This window comes from Rhinolophus ferrumequinum, chromosome 3, assembly GCF_004115265.2.
Source record: "Rhinolophus ferrumequinum isolate MPI-CBG mRhiFer1 chromosome 3, mRhiFer1_v1.p, whole genome shotgun sequence".
In the NCBI taxonomy this organism is placed as follows: Eukaryota; Metazoa; Chordata; class Mammalia; order Chiroptera; family Rhinolophidae; genus Rhinolophus; species Rhinolophus ferrumequinum.
The window spans coordinates 58295828-58313104 of NC_046286.1; the positions used below are offsets into that span (position 1 = coordinate 58295828).

The window sequence follows — 17277 nt, forward strand, 5'->3', positions numbered from 1 at the left end:
GAAAAAGCAGGATGAGGGTAATTTGACGACTAGGAAAAGGTCAAAGGGGCATATTCACTGAAGGTCCCACTGGATTGGTGAAACAAGAGGGAATAAAAGTATATGCATGTTCATTGAAATTAAAAACCCTTTTAGGTTGTCCTCTCTGCTAAATTCTTATGGCTTGAACATGATTTTAAATTCCTAAAGCAACTCTTGCCCCTCTGAGTGAATGTTTAGACATTTAAGATGCTTTACCTGGGAGTTTGGTATGTGCCTTAAGCCAGGAAAAGTTTTAACAGGGTTTAATATTCCTTGCAGGCATACATTTTTTTTCAAGCACCAAACAAACAAAAAGAATCCATGAAGCCTAATAAAGCCTAAAGAGACCACATAGGTGACAGAATATCCCACAAAGCACTTGGCTCAGAGCCCTTGGAACTCACACCCACGAGGCTGGCCATCTTCACTATCATTCATTCGTTATCATTCTTTTTATAAATGTATTGAAAGCCCACCATGAGCAAATCAAATTGGCTCTAAATTTCTTTTGCTTCCTTTATTCTATGTGTTTAGTTACAAAAAGAAGTGCATTATCGGTCACTACTCTCCATATATTTAAAAACATTTAAACAACCTTCAGTGCATTAATCCAAGAAATACTGATAATTTTAGTTACATCAACATAAAATTAAGGTAGATGTGAAATGATACATCTTTCTCTAATCAAATCCTAAGTGCAATATATTTAGTCTATACATACTAATATTGTTTTAAGTAAAATTGCTTATACTCCTATAATCCTTTATACGCCTAAACATTTTGCATAAATCATTTCGTCTGACACTTTCAATAACCCTGTGATATAGTAAGGCAGATATTATTATTACTTTTCAGCTCTCTTGGAAACAAAAAAGTGGTTTAAAAATGTCCATAGGAACACAGAAAGTTGTTAAACAACCTTAAACTACAACCCAGATATTCTGACTTCTAGCAAAATACCTTCTATTATAGAACTTAATAGAATTAATACTTTTTTCAGTTAACGTCTACAAGATTTCAAAGTTAGTAAAGACAAATAAAAATTGGTAAACATCTCTCTCAGTAATAAGGTAAGTAAGCAATTCATCTGTAAGCTATTAATTTAAAAATTCAAGCTTTTGAAAAATATGTAGCCATTTTTGTGAAGTTGCTGGGTGAGGAACTTATTCTATTTCTTTTTTTTATTTCCCAGGAGGGATTTATTAGACAAATACCAAGTTTAAACATTCATATAATTCAAGCACCAGTTCAAAAAATTTAATTCCAGCAATATGAATACTTTCATTTCCTGAGAATAAATTTTAAAAAAAAATCAAAATTGGGACCTTTGGTACTTATTCTAACGGTTCACCAAGGTCTGTATTTTGTTTCAGAACAGATCTAGTGGGCATTTCAACCCATTGAGGTAATCTTCAGATTTGCTTTAAATTCTTCTGGAAGATTCATACTTTTATCGTTGGGAAAGGAAATTAATAACTTCTGTAAAGGATAGAAAGGAAGTATTTATAATGGAATGTAGGGCAGGAGCTTTGCAATTAAAAATACCATTTAAACATTCTACTTAAATCCAACCAAACTGGAGTGTCAGCGCAATTCTATTCGTTAATTTTGACATGATTTACTGAGTGTAATCCCCTTAAGTCAGAAGCTGACCTCAACAGCATTCAAGCTTCCTGTGGGATCAAAAGGAATAATAAGAAACATGTTACTACTGTAAAATAAGCAAGTCTGGTGTTGTGTGCAGGTTTGTTCCTATGTTGTCAAGTAGACAAGCATGCAGCAAATACTCAGCAATAACAAAATAAATGTCCAGAGAGCTTTTTCCAACCAATAAGCCGACAACTCAGCAACTTCAAACAGATTTTTTTTCTTTCAGAGCCAATTCACTTGCAGTGTAGGCTGATAAAGCAGTATTAATCTCCTGCTTTAAATCAAGTTTCTGTCACTGGGCTCCATTAATCTCCCCCCTGTTATCAAGTGTCTCCATGGCAGGAAATTATATTTCTAAATTGAATTTTGTTCTGTTTCGATGTAGTAAGAAATATTTTCCAGACTACTAATAGGATGCATAAAGATGGTGACTCTGACAATACCGTTAGATAAATAAAAGCTATAAATTAAAACCACCTACATTCTCTAGCCACCATAATAGAAAAATAGAAAGCATTCATTACCTGAAAAGAGTAATCAAATAAAAGATTTTAAATGAAAAGTTAGGTAGCAGATGGTTAACTTTTTAATTTACCTTTTTATAGCAAGTGCCCATAAAGGTAAAAAGAAAAAAAATCAATCCAATGAGTCTCTTAGTGCTAATAAAACACATATTGATTCTTAGTGCATATGCTTACTCTATAGGGCGCCTGAACTTGGTCTACCACCGGTAATGGACGCAGATACTATTTACGAGCACTTCAGTGGAGACAAATTTACAGTAAAGAAATGTCTTTGGGCTAGATTTATTATGAAAGAACAAAAACTTATAACTACAAGCAACAAAGAGATTTCATTTTATGGGCAGAGATTCACTCATACCAGGCCAGGACAATTCAGCCAAATGGCAGTTCAGTGACTGGAAGATGCCTTCAAAATTAGTCTCCTTTTCAGTGAACAATACAGTGATTTCAATAAAGTTTACATTTCTTTTCCATTGATAAAAATTGCTTTGTACTGCCTCCTTTAATGCAGGTCTAGGTTCTCTGACAGTAGCAATTTGGGGAAAGTCTCTAACATGTTGTTGAAAGCGTCGTCCCAAGGCAGTCCATTTAAAACTTCCCATATTTAAAGAAACATTGCATGAAAGCAGCTTTTCATTGTGCATCAATGTAAGGAGTTTGTAAAACATGCAATTAGTGCCGCCTGTATCAAGAAGCTTAAAGGATAAGTAGGATTTGATAAATACTGATGAGGGGTGCCCTTGGCACCCTTGGGACCTTCTGTATACAAAGGAATGGGGGAAAAATTTTCCAGACAATAGAGAGATGAATGGATAGATACCAGCACCTCTTTCCCACTCTAACCTATAGATCTTGGCCTGAAGAGATGTGTGCATCAAATCACTATACCCTCTTCAACTTCACATTCAGAATATTTCAAACAGAATGATCATGGTAGACTTAAACCACTGTTCTAAGTATGTTGAAGCTCCAATAGATTAAACACATAAAAGATATTTATAATGGATAAAGGAACAATAATAATTTTAAGTCACAGACCTTAAATTTTACAAAACTAAAATTAAGAGTATGATGATAATCATGGAGAATACCTTCAAAATAATAAATAAAATAAATAATAAATATTAGTCAAAACTGGAAAGCAAGCTGAAATGGAATAAATTACTTTCAGAAGAGGGAGAAATACAACATGTTCTTTTTTATAAATAAAAGCAAGTGATAAAAGGGAAGTCAGCATTTGAAAAAAAATTCCTCCTTTACACATTGAGCAGATATATCTCTATGCGTGAGAAAGAAACTGCAGCATCCCAGGGTAGAAGCTACAGGTCACATTCCTTAAGAGCAACCAGCTGAGAATGGCATGTTTGGAAAGCTATGAAGCTTGCATTTTATTTTTATTATTATTATTATTATTATTATTATTATTATTATTATTATTATTTAACTGAATTTTGACAGGAGAGCAGACAATAATATGCTCCTGGGAGGAATGGGGGCAAAAGAGAATGGCAGTCATTATTTTTCTATATGCTGCAATTTGACAATGTGTTTTGCATAAACACCACCATATGTATAGCCTCTGGACTCACTTTTTAATCAGAAAGGTCAGCCATTTCTGAAGTATGATGTACATTTCAAACATTTACACCATGCTCTGTTTAATGACGAAAGGTTTGGTGGGGTTCCACGTGGAATTAATTGGTGATCCTGAACGCCAGTTTGGGACAGTTGCAATTTTATGCTAAGTTCCTCTGCCAAAATGTTGCTTCACACATGTACTTGCTAGTGGCTGGTTTTCAGAAGTATCTCGTAGCCACCTATTGGCATATAAAATGTGTACACTTCAATTGGTATTCATTAATGGCGAAAAAATCTGTATTACCTAAACAGAGTACAAAACAGAAGTCACAAACAAGAGTGTAAACGCACTTCTATCTTTCAGTAGAGATTCTTACACTGCATTTATTAGTGTTCTCCAGCTTCAGGCATTCTCCTGGGCTGAATGTTCAAGATTTCCATTTTCACCATTAAATGGTTCCATTTTAAAAGGATTGCCTTACTTGGCAAAACATATTTAGATATCCAGTTGTGTTGGTTGAAAGGCTTCTAATTCTGTTTACAGGTAGAAAAGAGAAGTGTTAGGTGCCTACTTCACCTTGCCTTTTTCTGAAAGCTGAAAAAAGACTGACCAACCACACACTAGAACATCAGGATGTGGCCAGAGGCTTCCTTCTTCTGCCATGAGACACAGTTTCCTCAGGAAGGACATGTTAAGTAAAAAAGGTATCAGGAAACTAAGGACTATGGCAATCACCTGGGAAGAGCTCAAAATCCTTCAGAGAGCAGAGTGTTCAACCAAGCTCTTTTTCTGAATGGAGAAATTAAATTCCTAAATCAGACAAGGAGAAAAAGATCACAAGAAATACTCTATCCCTATCTCTCCCCCAAAATGGCACCCATTATCAATTTTTAAAACATCAGTATCTTTAGGCACTTCCAAGTATGGCTTTAAATACATTGAGAGCTTTGCTTTGAGTGATGGTGCTGGGGAAATTCTCCATGGGCAAGTTTCCCAAGCCATTCTCTTTGAATGTCAAATTGTCCGGGATGCTTCTTATGAGAGACTTACTTCCAAAAGGTACCAATCCTTAAAACTTTAGCTGAGTAGAATAGATGCTTGATTTTAAAGCATTTCATCAAGTTCTAGCTGAGTAGAAGGGACAACTCCCAGGGCTACCATAAAGTGTCTTTGAAGATCCAACTTTATAAATGACTAGTTAATCAAGTGTGAAAGCTTAAGGAGAGAAGAAAGTTCACTGACATGACTTCTTAATAGCCATCTGGTTCCAAATAACCAATATTTATATTAAAAGGCTGAAGCTAATCATTTTTCTTGTCTGCATCAGTCTTAAAATCTAGCAAGACCTACAATCTCCTAGAATCCCTTTAACTATACTCTTCAACGACACCTATTACCAATTCACAATATGCTGAGGACAAAGGAAGATGCAAATAAACTAAAAGAGCAGGGCCCCGGACTTTATGAGAGAATTAAGAGTTTTGAATTCACTGCTGCCATGTAGAATAAAATTTTGAAGATTTCCCATAAATATCCAGAGTTCTGGCTTTTTTTAAAAGTTGGAAGATCCAGCGTGACTGGGTCCTTATTGTAGCCTGGCAATAATTGATTGGCACTGAGTGGCCGCTGCTTAATCCCTGCACCACATAATCTCCAAAATCCTTCCAGAAACAAAATTCTGAATATTAAAATATAACTGCAGTAAGTTTGGTATTAAACTTTGTATTCACATAGAATTAACAAAACAGAATTCATAAGTGGACACTGAGAACATTTCTCTGAAGTTAACGTGAATTCCAGAATTGTGATTATTTAGGACGACAGGGCAGTTCTTCTTATACCGAACAGGATTACCATGGCTACGACACATCAATAGGGTAAAAGTAACCTATCTCACCACGGTCTAATCCCAACTCATGTTCCCTAATATTGGGTGAACTGTCCAATGGCTGGTGAATTTTGCTTCAAAATGATAGTAAGAACCAACACAGAAGGATCAAAAAACAAACTCACCATGAACGTTTTGCAGTCACAAGCCAGTTATCCCTGTGGTAACTTTTCTGATACCTCCTGTTTAAAACCAAAAAGGTCAGAAGAATCTGAGGCCCCACTTTCACTGCCTGTATTCATACTGAAAATCAAGACCAAGTGAGCCCTTCTGCCGGGTGGGAGGTTTCTGTCCTCCCTGAGCTTGCTTTAAGATAACTGCATTATCATTTGATAGGTGTACCCTCCCAGTCTTGGACAGCGGCCTGCTGGCCAGCAGTGCCAATGTTTTTGTTGAAGGAGATAATGTGGGGGGAGGGGGTGGCAATTCTTAGTACTCCATCATGTCGAACAGGGCTGAGGTACCATCTCCTTCCTCCGGGTTCATCGGCTCAAGATTTATGACCTTGAACTTCAGCCTCTTGAAGTCCTCTTATGGTCCAGCTTCTGAGCATTACTCCTAAAGCTCCACACACACCACTCCTTCAAAACAGAGAAAAGAGGCAGCGGGAGCTAGGAGGTGTAGGAAGTTGTGCTGACCAAGATGGACCAAGTGGCCCCAAGGCTACCTGTTCCAACAGCCACGGTGCTGACACAGAGGCCGACAAGTGCACGACCTGACTGGCCACAGTCTTGTCCGGCAGTGGCCCCTGCACCCCAGGCTGGCTAAGCCTAGAGAGACATGTCCACTGCACGGCCTGGGCCACCTCATCATGGGCTGGGGCTATGTGTGTGCCCACGTCGCCATGATGGTGTGGAGCATCACCTGCCATAGCTGGCTGACTTCTGTGCTGTTGTTCTGACCCTCGCTCTGCACAGCCGCCACCCACTGGCATGCTCTGCTGGTCCTTCATCCTGCTCTGCAGGCTGGCGCTACATGTGGGCCGTGGACCTGCGTCCCCAGCTGCCCACCACAGTGGGTCTCATCAGCCTGCGCTAGCTGGGGCTGGAGCAAACCCACTCCCCCTGCCTAGACCTCAGTGCCATGTTCCTTTCTGCTATGCCAGTTTGTCAAGGAGAAGCTGCTGAAAAAGGCGAAGGCCCCCACTGCACTGATGGAGGTCACGTGGAACACACACACAGAGCCCTGGTGGACACAGATGCTGCTCCGGTTATGGGTCCATGCCAAATACTGGGTCTATACGTATGCTAGCATGTTCATGGTGGTCAGCTTCACTGGCAGCCTCATGGTCTACCAAACTGTCCACATTCCTCTTCCTGCTGTGCCTCCTACCACCTGTGGCGGAAGCCGTTCAAGGTGTTCTGGTGGCTGGTGTTGGTCATGCTGGTGCTCACTGCTGTCTGCAGCTTCCAGGACATCCCCCTGTGCTGGCACACTCTGATGTGCTTTGCTGGTAAGCAGATGGGGAAACGGCCTGGAGCAGTTCAGCGTGTCCAAGCATCCTCTCCAGCATTCTCATCCTGGCTTCTTCTGGCACACCCACATCCTGCAGCTGCACTACTCCCACCAGCCCTTCATGCAGTTCACCGACCTGATGCATGTGTCCCACCCCTGCCCCTGCCCAGTGCTACCTCCCCCACTGGGCTCACAGGCGGTACTACTCGCTGTAAGACCACACTGCTCTAGCAGCAGGAGGAGGCCCCCAGAGATGACAGGCTGAGCATAGTTGGCCTCTGTCAGGCCATGCAGGCCCTGGAAACCACCACCACAAGTGGGGCCTGCTGGCCAAGTGGCTGCTAGACCAGGCCACTGGCTTCTATGACATCCTTACCTGTGCATGCAGGTGTTTATGCAGCACCTTTTGGAGCTGCACATCTTCATGTTGGTGGCCCTGTATACAATCTAAGTGGCCCCAAAGGTGGTGTTGGTGACGTCCCTCCTGCTGGTCCTGCTCTGGGCCTTCCTGCTGCCCTCCCCTCACCTCTGGCCCATGGCCCCCTGCCTGTCCACCCTATGGACCTGCATCATCATCGTGTGTAAGATGCTCTACTAGCTCAGGATCCTCAGCCCCATGAGGACTCCAGCAACTGCAATGAGTCCCCCAACAGCACCAACCTACAGAAGATGGCGATCAACCCAGTCCTTGCTGTACTGGTGTCCCATCGACCCCACAAACTGGTTTGTGGTGCAGAAGGGCTTCCTGAACCTAGGCTACATCCAGAACCATCTACAGATCCTGTTGCTGCTGGTGTTCCATGATGGTGTACCAGTGCCCAGAGCACCACTGCCCACAGCACCTCTGGTCTCACTGCCCACCTAGGCTGTCTGGGCTGACAACACTGCCAGCAGCTGGACCGGGAACCTGCTCAGGTACTTCAAGTACTTCATCAAGTTCTTCCACAATTCGGGGTTGGAGGTCTGCTTTCTGATGGCTGTGAACATGATCGGGCAGCTCATGAACTTAACAGTCATCCTGCACAGCTGCTGGCTGGTGGCCGTCCTCACCCACCGGCACTGTGCCCATCCCTCCCGTGGCCCAACTACTGCCTCTTCCTAGCACTCTTCCTGCTGCCCCAGTACCTGGTGTGCCTGGGTATCTCCCCTGCTCTGTGCACGGACTACCCTTAGCACTCGAGTCAGACCATCCCATAAACTCCACACTCATCAAGTGGTTGTACCTGCCTGACTTCTTCAAGGCCCCCAAATCCACCAGCTTCATCAGTGACTTCCTCCTGCTGTTCTGAGCCTCTCAGCCATGGCAGCTGTTCACCAAGCGCACTGAATGGCAGTGTGTGGCAGGTTATCAACACTGACCACCTGGAGCATGGGGGGCGGGGAGCCCAACCCGGTGCCTAACTTCATTCACTGCAGGTCCTCCCTTGACATGCTGAAGGTGGCCATCTTTTGGTACCTCTTCTCACACGTGCTGGGGGGTGGTGTGCATCAAGGGAGCCCCCCACGTCAGCATCTTCAGGCTGGGCTACCTGCTGGCCTGCTTCTACCTGCTTCTCTTTGCCCCCAGCCTTCAGTATTTCAGACTGCACAGGGGGAGGGACCGAGTCTTTCTGCTGTGACACCAGAGGTGTGTGTGTAGGCCAACTACCCTGTGTCAGCTGCCAGGGACACCCGCTGCCCGTGAGTGACTGACGATACTGTTAATGCTAATCTTGTTCTGTCTCTTCTGTTCTGTAAAAGCGTGGCTCCATCCAGTGCTTGACTGTGTTGTGTTTTCCTTGGAGACGCTGATACCAAGATGTGGTAGGCAGAAGTGTTTGGACTTCTCTTCCAGATGGCTGGCATTGTGATGGTCTTTGCTGTCTTCCATGTATTTGGAGTCCTCCCCAGGCACTGATTACTGGTACAGCATTCTGCTTGACAGACTGCTAATGGATACCTGGGCTTCTTTTGGGTGATGAAAATGATCCAAACTTAGATCATCATGGTTGCAAAACTCAACAAATACACTAATAGGTGGACATGGTAACAATGTTTTTTGAGAAAAATTCACTAAAATGAAAACTGTATAACCAATGCTTTCTGTAGTCTATGTCCATGTAAAGATTATACTCTCAGAGGACTTATACTCCAAAGAAGGAAGAGAGAAGACATTAGCCAGGCTTCTCACCTCCTCCACTTGAAACATTCCAGTCAGCCTCCATGGTCAAAGAAATCAAGGAGCCCAAATATCAAAGGACACTGTGAAGAACGGGAGGTAGGCATGAGAATTTCCTCTTACTCACACTAGGTTCAACACTCTATGTATTTGCTGATCCACAAGAGATAGGTTGTGTGTCTGCTTAATGTCATCTCAGCCTCCATTTTAGCTCATGCCGGCTAGGAATGTAATATTACGCATTAGACTTAAATTGCACTTAAATCAGATATTCATGTTTTTTAAAAGGTGATTTCAATTTTAGCGCACTTCTGTTTCAGTCCCCTTGATGCTTTTGTTTCTTCTTTCCTGGGCCCATTCAGAAAGGGGGAAGACTGAGATACCTATATCCCAAAACACTGTGCATTGTTCAGCCCAGAAGGCGATCCTTTCTATTCCAGTTCTAATGGTGGTCAATGCTGTATGAAGGTGGAGCAGACTGATACCACAAACACTGTTATAGACTTAGCAGTACACTGGGCACAGATAAACTTGCAGTTAAAAGCAGCATACTCTTCCCTTTCTCACATATGCCTGGGGTCACTTTTGTTTGGCATATACACTCCTTCATGTTATTACAAACCCATACCTCCCAGTATTGCTAACTCCGTTTTCACGACATGCGATGTAATTTTCACATCAAGTGTGTCTATAGACTGGACAGAGTTAGAGTTCAGCTTCTTCTAGCCAAAGTGTTTAAATTTGACTAGACAGCAGCAATTGCTTTTTAATCTAAGCAAACTGATCTGTCAAAGGCAATCAACTCAGGGAAGTTATTCCAGGAGGATCCTAATAATCCTGATGAATCACACTGCCCTATATGAAATTCAGCCGCTGAACTCTTGACATAGTGTGTCACAAGTGCTTAGAGGAATAAGTACATACAGCTGAACTCTGTGTTGACACACACACTCTAGCCTCTGGTGCATAAGTTAATAATCACCGCATTTGGTCTGGTGGAGGAGCACACTGTTGTGTGTGGTGATGTCAATTCATGTTTAATGATGTCACATCAACTACACTTCATGTTGCATAAACCCACTGTCCTCACAAGCATTTATCAACAGTGTGCTTGATTCCTACAAATGTAAATAAAGGTTTGTTATTTTTTAATCACCTCTTATCTTTTAAACAAGGGTTCCTACCCAACCTCTTAATAATGCCCATACCAATTTAGGGCTCAATAACCCAAATTTTTCAGTACTTTCTCTTATTTAATTATCGCAACAACACTGAGATGGTAGCATCATTTACATCATTAGTAAATTACAGAACTCAAACCCAGATTTAATGGCTTCAGTTTTTGGGATCTTCCCAATGCTGTAAATGTTGTTATTGAAACTTTTGTTCTAGTGTTAGGATTCCGAGGGTAGGTGGGGTAGGGTGAGGTAGCAGTATTCAGAATCCCGTCCCTGAGTAGGGCAGCAGTGTCAGAGAACACCTCACAGAGAACTCTACACACTTTAGATAGGGAAACAGAGAGCAGATGGGAGGCAGCAATAATGAGTGGGTCTGGTGGAGGGCACGGCTGAAAAATTCTCCCTCAGAGATGGAACAAGAGTTCTTGGAGAAAGACCTCTTATTACGAATTGGAGGAGAGCTTTACGAGAAATAATAGCACCCACTCATATTAATCAAAGGGCAATAAAAAGACTAGATTGGCTAGAAGGTAAGCTTTCAAGAACAGTATTAATAATAGCTAATGTATACTGAACACAGTATTGTCCACCATTCTAAGTGCTTATATGTATTTATTAAATTCTCATCACAACACAATGAAATAGGTACTGTTGTTCTGAGAGAAAACCGTGGCAATGGGAGGTTGATAAACTTACCTGTGACCACACAGCTAGTAAATGTTAGAACCAAGATTCCAATCTAGGCAAAATGATTCTCCAACTTGTGTGTGATTATTGTGTGGCAGTAATGATGAATTTGGAGACTTCCTGAATTATTAGCAATTTTACTAGCATTTCTGACTTAAAAGCAATTTGAGTATTTCCATTTCAGGCAGTATTGCAGCCTAGATAATCTGACTGACCCTCCCATTGAGAACACCCAAAATTGATGCATAAAATTAAAAGAAAAAAAAGTTTTTTTAAATGCTAATAAGCTGGCAAGGAAGAAAAACAGAAGTGCCTAAAATTACATGAAAGTGTGGATCTAGAGACCTAAGCTGATAGTTTTAGCAGCTAGTGAGGTAGTATCTAATTTCCAAATAAATTTTCTGATTGGTTAATGCCAATAAAGACTAATGCTATCATTCTTATCTCCCATTAGCTCTAATAGTTGTTTTGTTCAATCCACTTATTTCTTATGTATGTAATCAGAGTATCTGCAAATACTTGCAATTTTGTTTTTCTTTCCAGTGCTGATTTCTTCTTTTCCTTACATCATAGCACTGGCCAAACTTTCAGTGTTGTATCAAACATTACTAGTGATAGTGAGTATTCTTGTCTTGGGGCATATCTTGAAGAGCAAAATTCCCACAAATATGGTTACTTGCTGTAGAATTTTTGGTATATTGTCTTTATCAAAGTAGTTCTTTAAAATTTTGAATTTTATGAGCTTATTGATGTAACCATATGATTTTTCTCTTATTCCAATACTGCTGACATCCAGAACTGTTAAGATAATAAATGTGTGGTTTTAAGCCATTAAGTTTGTGATAATTTGTTACAGCAGCAATAGGAGACGCAATATGTAATTCTTACAATTTTACATCTTGTTTATAAATTGTAGCATGCAAGGGGTTAAGAGATGTACCCAAGGTCATACAGCTGGAGTCCAGCTCCTGGTTAAAAACCCAAGTGTGATTTTTCAGATATCTCCAGAAGCAATTATAAAAGCTGTACCTCGCGGCCTCCAGGGGGAAGGCTGCCCACGCTCCCGCCACAGACACACACCAGACTTGGTGCACAAGTGAAGCACTGCGGTCTCTGAAGGCAGTTGCAGTCAACAACCCAAGCTCCCCTCACCAGTCACGCTCCTCACCAGTCACGCTCTTCGCATATTTCTAGCCCTGACACTTTCATTCCTTAGTCTTTTTATCTAAGGCCTTGAGCAGAGATCTTCTTCAAGTGCGTAGGCTTCTTCTTTATAAGGAGAGAAGGAACTCTTGAAAACTTTCCCACTCAGACTTTTCCACTCCCCTTTCACTCTTCAACCATAGGGTACATAGAACTGCTGGAGCTTTTAGGGCTTCCTCAACACAGACAATCCCCATGTCTGTGCTGCTACACCTGACTTGGGATAAGTGCACCCTTCCATGGGCAAAGGGAAAGGGTGGGGGGAAGCTTTCTCATTTGAGACTCCCCCTTGTACCACTGCCATAGATGATTAAACGGTGAACTCTTTCATTTTTGGCTTGTCATGTTAATCAGGTACTCCAACACCTAACATACCTGACAGCTCAACTCTCTCTGTTCCAGCCCAACTGAGCTCCTGGCAACAGGCAATACTGGAAAAGCTGGAATTCAAACACAGGCCGTCTAAGTCTGTACTCCAACCATTATGCTTTATTTCGTTCTTTTGTGTTAAACCACTGTAGTCCAACGAACTGAAGATGGCAACTTGGACAGGGAAACAGGAGTTGACTAAGATATATTAGAAAGGTAAACTCAGCAAGAGTTGGTGATGGCTTGAATGTAGAAGCTGAAAAGGAATAAAGGATGACTTCTTGATTTGTAGCTAGACTGTAGTGCCCATCTACTGAAATAGGAAAGATTAGGATAGGGTGACAGGTGGCAGGGGGACAATGGGTAAACAAGAAATCCTCTCTGGACATATTTGTGGTTTGAGATTTTTAATAAACATCCAAGTGAAGATGTCACATAGACCACTGCATATAGAATTTTGGAATTTGAATGCAAATATCCATTTTACTTTTTTTTCTCTATTCCTAGATAGTAGGAAAAGAGAATACTGTACAGACACCAATTTAAGCACCCTCCCCACTCCTACAATAAGCTTTTCAGAAAGAATCAGATATTGACACTCTTCTAAGAAAAATAGAGAGCCACCTTCCAATATGATTGGCATATGAACACAACAGTCTCCAAATCATGGAAACTACCAGATCAGAGTTCACAAGGACCTAGAACTAAACAAGCTAATAATTCACTAATTAAAAATTTGAGAACTCAATGACTGCCACACATTAGCCTTATTTAACTGTAAGCTTTTTTTAAACCATTTCACTTATTTGTTCAATCAGGCTGATCAATGTATTAGTCTCCATTCTAGAGAGCAATTTAATAATCCAGTTAGGCCAAATATTTGAAGCTGTCTTGGACACTCAGTTTATATTAAATGCTTCTTCCCTTACACTAATACATTTCTGTAGCTTTTCTGTAGGTTTTTACACTTAATCATATGCTACACTGCACAATCTTAAAACCTATTTCAAATATGTCTTCCCTCTGACCAAATGAATTTTATTTCCTTTGAGAGTAGGGATGGGTCACAGTCCCTAAACCAGTATTGAATACATAAGAGGCATTTAAGAGGAATTTGTTGAATTGAAGTTTTCTCTACTAATTGTACACCCAGCACCCACCTAGGACTACTTCCTTCTATTGCATTCAAGGAACCGTGACTCCCTCACACATGTATACAGTAATAGTCATTGTGTTTTCAGTTTGTGGTTTTAATGGTTTTGCAACATTACATGAACAACGTATTTCCAAGCACCAAGTATGCTTAAAATTGAACATTTTTATAAAGATAATAAAAGTTAATGACTACCCATGATCTATGATCTGACAATACATCTGTTCTTTTTCATCTTGAGATGGTAAAATACCCGCCCTAGCTTATTGTCGCACAGTGGGTAAGAAGAAATATAGTCCTATTAATCACTCTTAACTATCAGCTTATTAAGTTATAGTTTCCCAAAAGGCTTATCCTACATGACTGTTAATAGGCTGCAGGTGTTTTTCTAAAAGAGTCTTTTTATAATGCAGTTATGTCATAAAGACAGCATGGAGTAAAAGAAAACCTAGTGGAGTAAGAATCAGAAAACCTAGGTTCTAAATTCTAGTTTGGTTAAGTAGCCCTGAAACCTCAAGCAGTTACCACCCTCAACAGTCTCCAATTTTCTGATCTGCAAAATGAAAGGACTGATTATAAATAAATTTGTGCCAAATTGCACCAGACCAACAAGCAGGTAACCAGGACCTAGAAATTTCACAAAGGACCTTCTAACAGAAATCTATCCACATTAAAATAGCTTAAACAAAACTATAAAATTGGGATTTCTGTTACTATTGTTAACCTTAAGTAAATTTTGTTGACTAACAACTGTGGAAGTACACAGGAACAGAGAAGCATGATATTTCACATGAAAAAAAAAAGACTACTAATATACATTGATACGCCTAAACTGCAGTAAAAATAACCAAAAAAAATTTTTTTTTAATATTAGCTGAATACCCACTCATAAGAGACAGGTATTATAAATACATTCTCCAATGGACAAAAAGATTGCACTTCAAAAGCTTGTAAATAGGGAAACTTTATAAATGGAGGCTAGGGGTTTCTAATTTAACCCATAAGAGCATAAATGACCCTTGATATAGCTAAACTATAATACAACAGTAACAAATGCTTGAGTTTGGGGTCCTGAAAATGGGGCTTATGTCATATAAAAGATGAGTTTTCCTCCTGTTCTCGGGGAAAAAAGACTGAAAGTAAGCAATTATTAAAACTAATTTAGTTTTGTTACACGTTTCTATCTAACTTTCTTATCCTTTTACACTCTGAGAGTGCACACAGCCCTAATTTGCTGCTGGAACAATCCTATCTGGTCCTACCTACCAAAGGTTCTGTGTTGCAACAGCCCTTTCTTGAGGCTTCCAACAGTAATTCCGCAACAATGGAGCAACTGATAAACATTTTGACAACCCAGAAAATGTGGCCACTCCTAGACTGTAGTGCTGAAAGAAACCACACGTTATTTATAAAAGCAAAAGTATTAGAGATCTAAGTGTTAAAAATTTTAGAGACATGGTCAAGGAAATTATGATACATTCATACAATAGAATACTATGCCACAATTTAAAAAAAAAGTTCACAAATAAGCTGTAATGACATGGAAAATGTTTGAAAGATAATGCTGAATAAAGAAGATACTAAATGCTATGTTCTTTATGAAATCAACCATGGAAAAAAGGCATTGAAAAAGACTAGAAGAAAACACCATTGTTGGGTAGAATTATAATTTATTGCTTTTTTCTACCTAGTACACAAATCCATGCTTACCAGATTTTCCCATATTAAATAAATACCACTTCTGTTATTTAAAAAAAAAAAATTGGGGGGAAAGTGTAAATTCAAATAAATCTCTATAAGTAGAATTTTAGAGAGCTATAAACAGTGCTAATTATCAGGCAATGTGGAAATAGAGCTTTACAGGCAAGGGAGCATTCCTTTCTTTTTCACTTTGTTTGCAAAAGAGTTTAATTGTAAGACTTATTTTAAAAAAACACATTATAAAATAAGTTGTGATTATGAAAATACTACTTATCACCATGGTTACTGCATTTTATAGATTCAAGAAAACCTATTACTGATACTTGTTTCCCTTGATTAAAGATAATGTTTCTTTTAATGTATCTATCATATATTAACAGAAAATAACACAGGATTGAGATTTAGACAAACAGAAACAAAAGGTTATATACTGAAAAGGTCTTTATCCCATTTTACAATGGTTTCAAATCTTTATCCCAGATACAGTCATAGTCTCTGGCCCCAAAACTTTTCTTGAATGTAACCCTATGTATATTGTATTTACACACAAGTTGCTGTTCTGTACACCTTATTTTACTTATCAACTTAGAAATATTTACATATCAGTATGTATAGATCCTTCATTCTTTATAAATACTAATTAATATTCTATTGTATGGATGTAACACAATTTGTTAGTAACCCCTCACTGAGAGACATTTAACTTATTTCCAATTTTCTCTATAACAAACAAGGCTTCAGTGACATTCTTGTACAAATATCTTTATGTACATGAACAAGTATATCCTTAAGATAAATTCTTAGAACTGTTGAGTCAAGTAGTATGTGTACATTTTAAAATATCTGGTATTGCCAAATTGCCTTCTAAAGAATTTGCACCAATTAATACTCAAGGGAAACATTTCTAATCAACATAGATTTTTTTTTAAATCAAACTCCAATGCTGTCAATGGCCAAGAAGGTAAATTAGTGAAGCAGGCTGGGGTAAGAAAATGTCAAACTGGAGAGCACATTAGGTCACTGAAAGCAGCAGCTTCTACTCAAGTCCAGCCTCCTAATAATGCCTTTTAGGAATCTGTGCTCAATGTTGTTAGATTGTCTAAAAGCCCAAAATCTGGATATCTGCATGAAATCTCCAGATTTTTTTTAATGTTGATAACTCATTAGAATTTTAAAATTGGTGTAACTTAACAAAACACATGTCTGAGTGGGAATATTAGTATGAAACCTGGGGAGCTTCCCCGGTGAAATCTGAAACAAGACTCTACACACAGAGGGCAAGGAGAGACCCAAGGAAGAGCAGACCACTCCAGATTGGTAGGTGCCAGCATTAACAAGCAAGTGAATTTACTTACTAGCTTGTCTTGGGCGGCTGCAAGATGAGTAGATCTTCATACCCACCTGCCAAATCCTTGAAGTTTATATAGCAGCCTTACCAGGGCTCAGTCACATATACCTTACAGATGGTCTTAACACATTCTCTCAAGATTATGTCCTTGACAATGGCTCCCACTGTGGCAAAGGTGGGCAAAATGTACATTCCAAGGAAAGGGGAAGGGGAGAGGAGCTTCTGATTGCCCAGGTCCACTTCTCAGGCCAGCTGGTGGCGAGTTCTTCTCGATTACCTCCTCCAACAGGGAATCGTCACTGGACCTCCAACTTGTGACCTATGCTTTACAACTTTCATTCTTCCCCACCCCACATCTTATAA

The 17277-nt window shown here is 40.0% G+C and overlaps 1 pseudogene; it reads left to right on the plus strand.

Annotated features, from left to right (window-relative positions):
- The first annotated feature begins 6304 nt into the window (after positions 1-6304).
- LOC117020674 (piezo-type mechanosensitive ion channel component 1-like) lies at positions 6305-8736 on the plus strand (annotated as a pseudogene).
- Positions 8737-17277: the final 8541 nt, after the last annotated feature.